The sequence below is a fragment of the Mus caroli genome, chromosome 2, assembly GCF_900094665.2.
Source record: "Mus caroli chromosome 2, CAROLI_EIJ_v1.1, whole genome shotgun sequence".
Taxonomy (NCBI): Eukaryota; Metazoa; Chordata; class Mammalia; order Rodentia; family Muridae; genus Mus; species Mus caroli.
In genome coordinates this window covers 120,510,912-120,522,728 of record NC_034571.1, presented here as the reverse complement: position 1 = coordinate 120,522,728, position 11,817 = coordinate 120,510,912, and the positions used below count along the sequence as shown (strand labels likewise).

Below are 11,817 nucleotides of genomic sequence, written 5' to 3'. Positions count from 1 at the left end.
CTTACTGACCTCTGTCCCTCCCATAAACTAGCACATTAAAAGCACAGAGTCACACTAATGTCCCAGGGCACAGCCTGAGAAATAAAGACACCTTCTCCTCCCCTCCCCTCCCCTCCTCTTCCCTGCACCTGCCCCTTCCCCGTGCTTCTGTACCATTGACACTGATTCGACATGGCCCATACCTCTGGTGTATTTTTCCCCCAAGAGTCCAGAATGAATAACTTAGCTCTAGGAATGGGCTGTGTTCTCTCAATTCTGTTAGAACAAAACAGAAGCTGGGTTAGGAAGGTTCTGACATTGCTTAAGGAAGAACTGAGTCAGGGGGCAGCAGTAGCATCTTACACACGTGGTTTTAACCTGGCCCTCGCACCCTGCTCTGTATTGCCCTGGAGAGGCAGCCTCAGCTCTTCCATCTCATTCTTAATGCTGAATCTCCAAGGCCTGAACATCTCACCCACTCTGTGCTGCTCTGAAACTTTTAGATGGGCCACAGTGAATCTGAGACCTGCCTTCAGGGCACCCTCTGCCCCCGCCCCTAGGGATGATAAGGAGGGCTTATAGTCATGGCCCTTGGACAGGTTTTCAGTGAAGAGACAGAGGAAAGAGACAGTGCAGAGAGAGCATCCACACTTCCCTGGATTGCCGAGGCAATGTGGCCCCTGTGTGAAGGAGGCTAGAGGTGCCTAGAAAAAGGCTTGTCCTGAAAGTCCTTTCTTGTCCTCCTCCTCCATTCCTGGAAAGAAAGGAGTAGCTTTCTCCAGAACCAAGCACATGGCAACAAACACCATATCCAAAAGGACAGCCAGGTAGACCCTGTGTCATGGACCTGTCCTCTTAGCACTCAGGAGACCAAGGATGGCAGGCATGCATTACCAGAACCTCGAGGAAATGAGCCGTGCTCCCAAACTTCAACAAAAGAAAACAGGGGCCTTGGTCTGTTTTCTGCACTCTCAGATCACAATACAGAGTTTATTACTTTTCTTTAGTATAAGAAGTACTGCACCCCCAGAGAACTTTAGGTAGTCTCTGGAGACACTGGTGGCTGTCAGAGCTAGAGGAAGAGCGGTATTGTCACCTTGTAGGTAGACACCAGGGATTCTGCTGTCCTACAAGACTCAGCTGATCCTAGAGACAAGTAGTATTCACTAGTATAGACAAACACAGGAGTGTATGATCAAAAACTTAATATGATATACCATGACATGCATATATCCGTCTGTGGTGGAACACACTAGGAACTGATAAATTGTATATCTTTTGGGGTATGGGTAGATAAATTTGTGCCACGGTTTTAGCCAAACACTCTTTTATCTTCTTAACTCTATCAAATGTGTAAATTATCTCTTCAAAAATACAATGGTACAAATCATGAAAGGATAGGTTGGATGGCTCATGACCATGATCTTGAAAGACTGTCTGCAAAGTGCAGAACACCATTATATGGAGACATGAAAAGGACCTGTGTTGGAAAAGAAACACCAAAGTAGTGCTCACAAAACCTGGGGTGCATCACTGCAAACTTCAGAACACACAGCTGGTCACTAGGCCCTGGATTTGCCCCTTCCTCTGCAGAGCAGGAAGGTGATGGGGCCTGCAAAGCTCTGCAAAATCAATGCAATCACACCCAGGGAATGCCTCCCAAGCCCTCGAGATCCTTACAACCACACACAACTCTTCAGGACCTGGTATCCTAAAGACCAGTCTAGATGTGACAGGCCCCATGTTATCATTTCCTTCCTCATTGCATTGTTCTGGGGCTTCTGTGCTGTTCCTTGGTGACAGTCCCTGCTGCCTAACCAAAAATGAAGAGTTCAGGCAAAGTTACAAGCCACACCAGAGCTCAGTGGTCCACGGGTGTGTCAGGTGGTTTGCATAGTTATAACCAGAGGAAAAAGGAGACCCGTCTCCTGCCTCATTCAATGTGCTTTGGAATGAGGAGAGGTGGGCTCTGCTAGATGCTAGCAGTTACTGTGCGGTCGGCCACTTTAGTAGAAAAATAATAAACAATACTCATCAGCACATTACATGACCTGTTTAGCCGCTAACCCTTTTGCCATCTGGGCTATGTGGGCACAGGCAATGGCCCCACCACATCTTGCTCTCCCTGACTTTTGAGTGACAAGGACGACCCAGCATAGGAACTGACAGAAAACGTGATTAGCCCCTACGGTGCTGTAAAGTTCCCTACTTCGAACAATGATGAGATAGATGCATAAGCAGGCAAGGACAAGTGGGGTGTCAGTCACAGGAAACGGAAGCTGCAGGCATCTCCCATGAGGTATTTGTTATACAAGGAGCAGCCAGCCATCTTCTGGGTCATTGTCTCCTTTGCGGTGACTCAACACCTCGGGGATGATGTCATTTCCCAGTAGCAACAAGATGGAAGGTTTGAATTGGGCTGTATTCCCCAGCAGGCTCGGAACCAGCACCACTCTTGTAGAGGGAGATTGACATCTTGATGATCAGGTGTGTGGACTAGCTCCTTCTGTCACAGAAAACAGAATATATCAAAACCAGGATCCTGTCATCTCCCCTCTACCTTATGAGGAAATTAGAGAAAATAGCATATGTTTTGGTTTAGATCAAAAGCATTCTCTCGTCTACCATCAAGAAAACCCAAAGCACGATGCTGGGACTGGCATGCTCAAAAAAATCAACCCTTGTCCCGCAGTTCAGTGTTACAAGCAACATAGCAATAGTTACCATTCAAGTCAGCCACTCTGCCCTCTGTTATTAGGGAGCCTGCCTAGAGTACTATGAGATTAAGAAAGAACTTATATTCCATTACTTCTGAGCACCTACTTCAATTTACCCATATGCCTGTATCCATTGTACCTTCATAAAGATTGCTACACTACTTTATATTTGATTTCTTTAATATAGTTTCTGTAAAAAATTTTTTTTAGATTTGAGTAAAACCTAGCTAAGGGATAAAACCCCATAACTCTGCTCACTAAAACACTATATTTTTAAGATTAAGATTAATTTTTTTTTACGTATGCGAGTACACTGTCACTGTCTTCAGACTCACCAGAAGGGGGCATCGGACCCCATTGCAGATGGCTGTGAGCCACCATGCAGTTGCTGGGAATTGAACTCAGGACCTCTGAAAGAGCAGTCAGTGCTCTTAACCACTGAGCCATCTCTCCAGCCCCTAAAACACTATTTTTCAGTCCATAACAATTATCAGGACAAGGTCTCATAGCTCTTCATTAGCCAAGCAGGAGTAAATAAATGGCAGTTACCTCAGATGGGGTAGAAGCTCTTTAGTGTACACTCATTGGATTCCAAACTCCAATAATTGCACAACTTTCCTGGATAATAACCTGCAAAAGAAAAGGTTAGATGCCGTACAAAGACAGGATTGGGTGGGCACTATGAGAGCTGCCACAGCCCTGCGTGATTGGGAGCTGACAGGCCCCCAACCCGTTCCTTTGGGCTCTTATGTTAAAGAGATCATCTCAGTGTTTCTTAGAAGTGTTCATTAATAAATTTAGCCGTTCTAGTAGTGTAGCATCAGTACATATTAAGTAGACAATGTCCTTGGAGAGGCCTCAGAGAACAACTGAAGGTCACATAAAGCATTTCAGTTCATCTGACTGGAGAACTCATGGCAGCTTCCAAAGGCTTTAAAGGATGGAAGGACTCACTGACTGCACCTTATGGGCTCCAAGTCTGCTCTTTGATGTCTCTCGGTTCCCCGGCTTCTTTGGGCTGGGTTGGATCAGGTCTGAAGATTCATGTATCTTTCTTCTGCTCACACTTGTCTTTGTGAGGTTTTCCTCTCCCACAATTTGTGGCAATTCTTCTGGCCATATTTTGCTTCCTTGAGCTGCACAGAGATCCCTCTACTTTGATTTTCCATACAAGAAAAACATTAAGGTGCTCTCTCCTCCTCTTCTCTCTTTCTTTGTCTTCTTTTTTGAGACAGGGCCTTACTCTGTAACTCAGCCTGATCTAGAACTTATTTTATTTATTAAACTCAAGCAACCCTCTTGCCCAAGCCTCTTAAGTGCTATACTAGGGTCGGATGTGTGAGCCGCTTGCTTGGCTGCTCTCTTTCTTCTTATGCATGTGAAGCTGGGGTGACAGTTAGGGCGGTTTAGCCGCCCCAGCAAACAGCCAGTATAGAATCTTGGGCCTCGAACATTCTCTGCTCTACTCAGGGTTCAAGGGTAGCAAAATGGAGGGGGAGATAGTTAGAGAAAGAGGACATTAGGGGAGCACCGGGGTGGATAGCCTCTGGGAAAAGAGGTTCCTGAAGAAGGTCTTAGCTATTTTTTGGCTTTGCTCTTTTCTGTGAGAAGTTTATCAACAGTTCTGAGGTGCTGCAGAGTGGGCCCTGGGTTTTGTAGTCATCAGGCAAGTGTTTTTGTATTTTCAAAATGATAGTCCAGTGTTTCTGTAGCACATCCAGAAATGGCTACGAATTCTGCACACTGAAGGGAAAATCTTAAATATGTTTCCTTATTTTGTTTCATGTTACATCTCTTATGTCAGCCATGTCTGAACACTGCAGGTACCTCCAGTGGATCCTATAGACATTGGTATACATTTCATATTTAGCAGCCTACCAAAGCAATAATAAAGATAATAATGTTTAGGTTTCTCTTTAAAAAACATTTTAAACAATTTTATGCTTCCTTAATTAAGATTAAAAAAAAAGTTCAAACATAACCAACTTTGGCAAAACAGTACCATGTCAGGCTAGGTCGTCAACTCTAACTAGCAACTGCTAATTGAATTTTTTTCTTCTTTCTTTTCTTTCTTTCTTTCTTTCTTTCTTTCTTTCTTTCTTTCTTTCTTTCTTTCTTTCTTTCTTTCTTTCTCTCTCTCTCTCTCTCTCTCTAAGGAGTTCTTAGGCCAGTTTGTATTGCAATTTTCCAAACAATATTCACACATAAACCCGATCCAGATGTCAATTACGGATACAAACATAGCTTGAGGGTTTTGTTTTGTTTCCTTCTTAAAGGCAATTTTTTTTTCTGAAATAGTTAATGCAACTGTTGCTAAAAAAATAATAATAGAACTCCTGGCTTCGCATACTAACCTGGACTTCTGATCAAGTACCTGATGAGCCCAAGTAAGGTTGGTCACCAAACAACTAAATCCACTGTCTAGTCTTGCCCCCTCCAATCTTCTTTTTTCCCTCCCTTCCTTCCTTCCTTCCTCCCTTCCTTCCTCCCTCCCTCCCTCCCTCCCTCCCTCCCTCCCTTCCTTCCTTCCTTCCTTCCTCTCTCTCTCTCTCTCTCTCTCTCTCTCTCTCTCTCTCTCTTTCTTTCTTCTCTCTCTCTCTCTCTCTCTCTCTCACACACACACACACACACACACAGACACACTCTCTCTTTCCTCCTTTCTTCCTTTCTTCCTTTCTTTCTTTTGTTTAAACGCCTGAAGACAACAGGTTGAGTTGGCAGATGCTGTTTATGTACCCTGAGGTGGTTTTACCGCTTTAGTCTCAGTTTTATTGAATTTTTGATAACAGAAATAGGATTTTCGGGAAGAGCAGAGATGTCAGAAAGTTCTATACTGGATGTTTTCTGAGAGGCCAACAGAGAAGCCGATGCTGGAACAGTTTCTGATTGATCTGAACTTGTCTCCATAGCGACTTGTTCATTTGTCTCTGTTTTATCATGTCCACTCAAAGCAAGACAGTTAGCATCTTTACTTTATTTCATCCTCTTTTGTTTTGGTTTTCTTAGGACTTTCTTCTTCATGAGGTGAGGACATTCTCTTGACTCCTACTATAGGATTAGGGACTTTTGTTGCTCTGTTTCCTGAAGGTCTAGTTGTGTTGAGACAACTCTGGAGATTGTAGGCCTTGGTGGTGGAGAAATGGCTGGCTGTGTATCAGTTTAAGGAATGCTTTCGCTCAATGGGCCCCCTGGGCTTTCACTGGGATTTGCTTGTGGTACAGAAACCTCAGAAGCCTGGATGCTGGTCACAAATGCTGCAGTCACAGCTGGAGCAGGACTGTTTCTGCCCTGAGAGCTGCCAGAACTGTTCAATGGACTGGTCTTCATAGCACGAGTGGGTGAAGGCACAGACATGCTGTTATCACTGTCCACAGACAGGTCAAGGCTGCTGTCATTCAGAGCTGCTAACTTGACTCCTTCTGTTGAATGTGTCTGTCTCTTCTGAAGCACGCGACGAGGCAGCAGCTGACAGAATTGCTTTCTCTTCACATGCGTTGCTGTAATCTTCATATCCAACTCAAACATCTTGTTGTTTGTTGCTTGCCTATAAATTGTCTGTGAAAGACTGGATATCATAGGTGAGGTCAACACTGAGATCTTCAGAGTTTTCAGGGGTTTTTTAACACTAACCCAGTCACCCACATTCTGTGAAATTCTTCCCTGTCAGGATTTTCTTGGGGGGCTGGAAATGATTGGAGCCAGTGTCATAAACTCCTTCTTCTCCAAGCTTGCAACCAGGTTGCGGAGTTTGGGTTCCACCAAGCCCACCCATTCCAGACGCTGCTTTTCCGTGGGTGCACTTGCTAGAAGTACAGCATAATGCGTGTACTTTTGAAAGAAGTTTGGAGCTTCAAAAAGTTTGGACCATTCTGCCTTACTCAGCAAAATTTCATCTGTGATAGCAAGACTTTGTTTAAACTCCTCCAACCAAGGCCATCCGTGTTGACACAGACTCATTGTACGTGGAGTTCTGCTGTGGGTATGCTGGTGTAATTATAGGCATACGATGGTACCTATTGCTGGGGTTTACCCTTGGCTCCCACACAGGCAAATTAAGATTGCATTCTTCAGGCTGTTTCAATAGCACTGGATTTGGCCATTCCCATTTTAAAAATACCAAGAAAAATGTATGCACAAAAGTTGACACTATTGCATTTGGATAAAGCTGGCAAGTTTTTGCTACTAGAATAGCCCAGGAAACACCACTGAGGAAACCTAACATATTAGAATAGATGTTCCATTTGGCCCACAGTTTGATGGCTTTCAGAGTTACCCTGAAGTTGTTAATATTTGGCACTAGATGTAAAACCTCATCGACTACCCTGCAACCATTAAGGCCTCTTATGCATCTTACATCTAGGTTTTTAAGCAGACTGTCATCTTGTAGGTCCAAATCTTCTGGAATAAATGCTAATCTTGCAAATGAGATATCAATCTCTATTCCATCAAAACAGAGTTTGATAACTGGTACAGATGCTTCTTCAACAACTCTTAAATCTTTCACTTCTTGTAATTTCAATTTATCATAGAATGAGGTGGAAAAAGTCATTTCGATCAACTTGTCTTGGTGCAACGTGTACCTCATCAACATCAGCACCTTTCGTCTGTACTCTTTGTCTGTAAGATCCAAATGTAAACATTGTTCCTCCAACATTTCCAGTTGCGTTCGCTGATTTCTCAAATCGATTCTTTCACCAGGTTATTTAATTTTCCCAAAATTAAAATCCTGCACTGCATTTCCCCTTCTTTGAAAACCCCAAAGGGCTGCAGTGTCTCAATGAGTTTCTGTGAGTGGGCAGTCGGGGGCTTGGGGGCTGCTAAGCTGATAGGAGAGGTAATACCATTGTGCCTCTTGTGATCCTGCATTGAAACTGGAAACTGGACAACATCCACCAAGGCAGGAGGGACAGCAGCCTGCCTCAGTCCCTGGGCAACCCCTTGACATTTTTTCTTTTTTTTTTTTTTTTTGGTTTTTCGAGGCAGGGTTTCTCTGTGTAGCCTTGGCTGTCCTGGAACTCACTCTGTAGACCAGGCTGGCCTCGAACTCAGAAATCCGCCTGCCTCTGCCTCCCGAGTGCTGGGATTAAAGGCGTGCGCCACCACGCCCGGCTGACATTTTTTCTTTTTAAAATTTAATTTTATTTATTTGAATGCACATGGGTGTTTTGCCTGCATATGTGTCTATGCACCACAGGTGTGCAGTGCTCTCAGAGGTGAGAGCAGTCAGAGGTCCCTGACTAGACCCCCTAGAACTACAGTCATATGCGGCTGCTAGGAACTGAACATGGGTCCTCTGAAAGAGTAGTCAGTGCTCTTAATGGCTGAGCCATCTCTCCAGTCCCCTGGGATTTTGTTTGTTTGTTTGTTTTGTTTTGTTTTAAGAACAACGCTAATGAATCCTGTTAGCCATGTTCCTAAATGCTTTTTCTGGAGTGCTGGAGAACCCTGGGCCTGATGCTCATTAGTCAAGAGCTCTACTCCAGGGCTACATGTCCAGTGCCTCAGCAACAGAAAGTGCTTTACGTAAAGATCTTCTCATCTAAAGTAGATGTGGGCAGAACACCAAGAGAAATGTCCCTGATTCACAGAAAACTTGAAATGCCTTTAGATCTGTCATCTAGCCAATTTCTTTCAGGGCCTCAGGCAAACAGACCCCAGAAGGCTAATACATTGCTGGGACAAAATACTGGAGGGACAACTTAAAGAAGGAAAGGAGAGACAACTTGTGTGGCTCACCTATGGAGAGATTTCAGAGCTCTCCCTTTGGGCCAGGGTGAGGCGCAGCAGCAGCAGGGAAAGGAGAGTGATCATTAGAGACAGGAAGGGACACAAACCCAGCTCCAAAGCCACCGCACCAGTGACCAATTTGCTTCGACTAGGACCCTCCTAGTTTCTATTTCTTTCCCTTTACATTATGACTCTTTAAATACATTAGTTCATCAAGTAGCTCAGACTCCTCATGACCTCTATCTCATCAGAAACTATGGTGGTTTAAACAGGAATGGCCCCCATAGGCTCATAGATTTGAATGCTCAGTCATCAGGGAGTGGAACTACTTAGAAGGATTAGGAGGTGTGGCCCTGACACACTTGAGGAATTGTGTTACTGGGGATAGGGAGATGGGGCTTTGAGGTTTCAGAAGCTCAAAACCAGGCTTAGAGGCTCTCTCTTCCTGTTGCCTGCAGGTCCGGATGTAGAATGCTCAGCTCCTTCTCCAGCACCATGTCTGCCTGCATGCTTTCTGCCATGCTGATAATAAACTAAACCTCTGAAACTGTAAGCCAACCCCAATTAAATGAGTGTATAAGAGTGGTGGTGCACATCTTTAATCCCAGCTCTCAAGAGGCAGGGGCAGGTGGGTCTCTAAGTTGGAGGCCAGCCTGGTCTGCAGGACAGCCAAGACTACACAGAGAAACCCTGTCTCAAACAGAAGAAGAAGAAGAAGAAGAAGAAGAAGAAGAAGAAGAAGAAGAAGAAGAAGAAGAAGAAGAAGAAGAAGAAGAAGAAAAGGAGGAGAGAGAAAAAAGAAAAAAGAAAAGAAACTGGGCAGTGGTGGCGCATGCCTTTAATCCCAGCACTTGGGAGAAAGAAATGGGCAGATTTCTGAGTTCAAGGCCTGCCTGGTCTACAGAATTAGTTCCAGGACAGCCAAGGCTACATAGAGAAACCCTGTCTCAAAAACAAAAACAAAACAAAACAAAACAAGAAAGAAAGAAAAGGAAAGAAAAGAGAAAAGAAAGAGGAAAAGGAAGGCACGGGTGGAAGGCATTATGGAGAGTTACACAGGTCCCAAGCCTAAGAACTGGTGTTTTCAGCTCATTGGCAAGGAAGGCAAGATAGGAACTCAAGACAGAAATATGCAGGCAAGGAAATGAAGCAGAGGCAATAGAGAAGCACTGCTTACTAATAGTATCTTGCTCCTCGTGCCTCTCTCAGTTCTCTCTCTCTCTCTCTCCCCACCTTATTTATTTATTTATTTATTTATTTATTTACGTCTTTTTTTTTTTCAAGGCAGGGTTTCTCTGTGTAGCCCTGGATGTCCCGGAACTCACTCTGTAGACCAGGCTGGTCTTGAACTCAGAGAACCACCTGCCTCTGCTTCCTGAGCACTGGGATTAAAGATGTGCTCCACCATCACCTGGCTCAGCTTGCCTCCATATACAACCAAGGATGATCTCCCCAGGTATGGCACTGCCCACAGTGAGCTTGTTCCTCCTCTCTCAGTCATTAATCAAGAAAGTGCCCACAGTCTTGCCTACGGGACAATCTGAGAGAAGTGTTTTCTCAATTGAGTGTTCCTTTCCCATTTGTGTCAAGTTGACAAAAACAAACAACAAACTACCCAGCATGGTGGCTTCCATACTTATTATGAAATATGAAGTTTTCTGTGATTGTGAATGGAAGATTTGTCAGTGTAGAAATACAGCATAAAATGTGAGCAAGTTTTAAGGATGTTTTAGCTCAGCGTCAGACTTCAGATAACCTACTTCCATGCTAACATTCTAACACGAGGCTTAACACAGACACACACACACTCAAACCCCTTGAAAGCTAGACCAATCTCTATATACTCGTGGAAATCAAGATAACTCACAGTTTCCTCAGACAAGAGTGGAAGCCACACTAAATCCAACAAGAATGAGGTGAACTAGTTACCTTTCTGTTACTAGGACAAAGCACCTGAGATAACCACTTTATAAAGAGTGAAGGTTTATTCTGCTCGCAGAGTTGGAAGCTTCCATTCAGAGCCAGTTGGCCCTGCTGCTTTGGGGGACTGTGGTGAGGATGCACACCGTGGCAAGATCCTTGCCTCATGGCCTGGACAAAGAGGAGAGTAAGAGAATCAGGGGTGTAGCTGAGTTGTTAGGATGCTTGCTTAGCATGTGGGAAGCCCTGGATTCAATTCCCAGCACCCTACAGAACTGGGCACTGAACCTCAGTCTGTGGGAGCTGATGTTAAGTCCAGGTGAATAGTATCCTAATTGCAACATACCCAGTTGGTGTCCCAGGACTTGGAACATTGGATTAGGGTAGCTTGAAGTGGAAGAATGTCATGATCTGGGAGTAGAGTGAAACACTGAGGCGTCAGCAGAAAGGACATGGGACTCCATTCCTGAGTCACTGCCTCACTCTTAGGGAGAAGGGAGTTCAGAGGTCCCTCAACATATGATGGGGCTATCCCCTAATAAGCCCATGGTGGCTAAGAATGCTGAACATGTCAAATGTACTTTCCTAAACCTAACATCCCAGCTAAACTTAGCTTAATGTGTTCAGAGCACTTACACCAGCCTGGAACACCGTACAGTCCACAGAATCCTCTAACATAAATCCGACTTTACAGTAAGCCAATGAGCATCTTCTGGAACTTATTTAGTACTGTGCACTGTAGGGTGCTGGCTGTTTACCCCAACAGTAACATGGCTGACCACTGCTCACATTGTGTCATATGTTAGTATGCATCTCAAAGAAAAGATTTGTAACGACTTAAGCATGATTTCTACTGAATGTTTGCTGCTTTCCATGAGTGGGATCTTAGCCAAGCCGTGCTGAACCACCATGACAAACGGTGTCCCTAACACCTGTAAGACAGAATAAACCCTCGGTCACTGCAAACACAGCCACTATTGTCTTCAATGCCCAGCCACCACGAATCTCCCCTCTGTAGTGTTTTGCTGTGTGCAAACTGAAAAGTGGGGTGTCCCCACACTGTCACTGTCAGGTAAGGTTTGAAGGCCCGTGGAAGAGACAGGTGTGGTTGGTGCGTGCCTGTAATCTCAGCACATGGACGGTGGAGAAGGAAGATCTGGAATTTAAGGTCATTCTCTCAATGACATACAAAGTTCAAGGTCAATGTGGGCTACGGGAGGCCCTTCCTCAAGAAAGAAAGGAGAGCCTATGTTATTATCATTGTGACTTACTTTTATTGAAGCAGCAGGAACCCACTAGGGGATGTGGCTTAGTTCTTAATTCTTCAGCCATGCTCAGGCTTCAGAACTAAGACTCCATGAAGGTCGACATAAAACAGTAACCCCAGTGAAGCACGAGCTGGTTTTTAGAGCTTGGGTCAGCTACTAGATACTTCCACCAGGCGGCATGCAGTTACTAGATACTCCCACCAGGC

At 44.6% G+C, this 11,817-nt stretch overlaps 1 long non-coding RNA gene and 1 pseudogene across 2 annotated transcripts in view; both read right to left on the bottom strand.

Annotated features, from left to right (window-relative positions):
• The window catches only part of LOC110289570, a 9,074-nt gene extending 5,103 nt beyond the window's left edge, over positions 1–3,971 (bottom strand). The window contains exons 1-4 of one of the 2 annotated variants that reach the window (XR_002377357.1): positions 3,660–3,971; positions 3,246–3,326; positions 2,189–2,485; positions 183–255 (exon numbers count right to left, since the gene is read on the bottom strand). This is a non-coding gene — a long non-coding RNA (uncharacterized LOC110289570). Of the gene's footprint in view, positions 1–182; positions 256–2,188; positions 2,486–3,245 lie in introns of both variants that reach the window. The other variant, XR_002377356.1, reaches the window with a different exon arrangement.
• Positions 3,972–5,744: 1,773 nt separating this feature from the next.
• On the bottom strand, positions 5,745–7,562 carry LOC110307052 (annotated as a pseudogene).
• Between the last annotated feature and the right edge of the window lie 4,255 nt (positions 7,563–11,817).